Genomic DNA, 2,537 nt, shown 5'->3' on the forward strand with positions numbered 1-2,537 from the left:
TAAAAAAAAAAAAAAAAAAAAAAAAAAAAAAATTAGCTAATACTATATGTATTTTCTAACTGAGTATTGAAAAATAACTACATTGATGATGCAATGATGGATTTGATACTCCCTCAATTTCTTTTTCTAATCTTCCTGGGATGCTTTCCTCTTTCAAAGAAGTCCTGGAATCTTGTAATTAGATAGGATTTGAGCCTTTGTGGTTTAAATTTGGAGATGACTCTTGATATGGCAAATGGAAGAAGCAAATCCATGTAATCGACCCATGGCCCCACATAAATATGTGCAAGGCTTTTTTGAGTTATGCCTGTTGACCTTCTCAATGGGTATCTTTTCCTAAGTTCATTAAGCCCTTGTTTGGAAGTGATGATTTTAAAATCACTTACAGCCACTCATTTTCAACCCCACATTCCCAAAAAAATAACACACATTCTCCGAAAAAAATCACTTTTCAAAAAATCACTTTCACACAAGCTCTAAGGTGTATCTGGTATATGATTACTTTGTTCTTTTACCTTAAAAAAGGAGAGGAAAGCATGCAACTGTCTTTCAGGTGACATGTTGCTGTGGTTATTATTTTGCATGCTTAAAGTAGTCAAAATGACTTGAATTTGTATATTTTTTTTTTAAGGGGCAGGGTGCTACATTTTTTTAGACAGTGAGGTAGTTGTGGAGAGATGCAGTGAGAAGGAAAATTATTTGGAGCAAGAGGATTGACAGAACTGGATTAGAGAATGTTTTTATGTATTCTTACTCATAATTGGTATTAATGGACTTTGTAAATGAAGCTCATGGTCGAGGTTAACAGATGCCTTAATTAGGTGATGTAACTACTCGCATTGAGCTCCTAGCATACCCAGAACATTCCATGACTTAAGTAGCGATTTTGTTATTGTCTTTGTATCTGTATGCTCACATTTAGAATTTCAATTATCGTGTTTTGGTAACAATGGGTTAGATGCTTATTCAGGAGAGAGTAAGGAGCTAATTATTTAGTTTCGATTTCCAATGTAATGTTTGGGAGATGCAAGTCTTGGTGAGTACAATTGTGGCCCATTTTGTTAAACAAAACAATGTCGTATTATTCAATATTCAAAAAGGAGTATAAAGAGATTATATTATAAATAAAATGTAAACCCTTGACTGCATCTTTAATAAAGGAAGTTATTAAAATGCCCTTGATGAAGAAAATAAATAACATAATATCTCTTTAAGAATTTATCCTAATCCTTGTTTGAAAACTGTAAGTTGCATAAGAATGTTTTCAGCCAATACAGTTTAGACATGTTTGATCGAAAGATTTTTGAATAGCAAATATTCGGGCCTATTTCAGTTTCTTGTCATTGCCATCTACAAACCCTAGTATAAGTTGTCGATTGTACGTCTTGAACTCTATATTTACCACCAAGTAGATTTTATTGTATAGTCTACCTATGTGTCCCTTACTTCCCTTTACTTAGAGATCTTTTATTTCACAGGACTTCGGACGTGTTTAAATTATCATTCACATGATCTCGTAGATTTATACACTTGTGTTCAGTGTTCTTATGGTGGGCATGGTATCATTCCATGGTTTCTCATAGATTCATGTTGCATACACAACTTTATTCTCTCTTCTCGTGTATTTAATACTGTACAAAAGAGCCCAGTTGAAGCAAAAATTTTATTCTTTGTGTGTTTAATAACTGTTAGTTTGCTGTCATAGGAACGGTGTTATCCATCTTAGTGGTATGCATCATGGACTCCATTCCTTGTGGTTAATCCGACATTATGATGTAGAAAACAGTTCTCTTGATTCCTCCTGCCTGATTATCCAATATTTCAGTGTTCTAGGATAATCCTGAAATATTCTTCTGTATTCCTTTATAGCAGTGTTTTGTAGTTATCCTGTAATCACCTAGTACTTTTTTCTCATTTATCTGAACGACTTAACAGGTTGGTGATTTGGGGCTGTCGAAGGTAAAATGTAAGACACTAATTTCAGGGGGCGTGAGGGGAACTCTTCCATGGATGGCACCGGAGCTTCTTAATGGCAGTAGCAGCCTTGTGTCTGAGAAGGTTTCTTTATGATCATACTATCATTTGAACACTTGCACACAACCCCCGTCTCCTCCTCGCACGGTTATTTTCCAGAGGAAGGAAAAGGAAAGGGGGAATAGCTAGTTGATTTTAAATTATTTGCTGAATGCATGTTACTGTAAACAGGAAAAAATAGTAGCGTGTTTCTTAATTAAGATTTTGCTCGAATGGATGATCTACAGGTTGATGTATTCTCGTTTGGAATTGTAATGTGGGAACTTCTTACTGGAGAAGAGCCGTATACAGACTTGCACTATGGAGCAATTATTGGTACAACTCACATTCCAATTCCCTGTGTTACTTAACTCTTATGGTATGTGTGTTATGAAGGACGGGGTTTACTTGTCACCAAGTACAAAATCGAAGAAAGAAAAGTAAAATCTTTTTTCATTTATTACGATAGGTGGTATCGTGAGCAACACATTGCGACCTTCTGTGCCGGAATCTTGTGACCCGGA

The 2,537-nt window shown here is 35.2% G+C and overlaps 1 long non-coding RNA gene across 2 annotated transcripts; it reads left to right on the forward strand.

The window, feature by feature from the left end:
- Positions 1-106: 106 nt before the first annotated feature.
- Positions 107-2,537, forward strand: LOC111376848. Of its 2 annotated transcripts, none has more exons than XR_002699571.1 (3): positions 107-2,058; positions 2,262-2,392; positions 2,483-2,537. It is a non-coding gene; the product is annotated as an uncharacterized LOC111376848 (long non-coding RNA). The 2 variants fall into 2 exon arrangements; XR_002699570.1 differs by having other exon boundaries at positions 324-2,058; positions 2,262-2,349.

The sequence above is a fragment of the Olea europaea genome, unplaced genomic scaffold, assembly GCF_002742605.1.
Source record: "Olea europaea var. sylvestris unplaced genomic scaffold, O_europaea_v1 scaffold15680, whole genome shotgun sequence".
Classification (NCBI taxonomy): Eukaryota; Viridiplantae; Streptophyta; class Magnoliopsida; order Lamiales; family Oleaceae; genus Olea; species Olea europaea.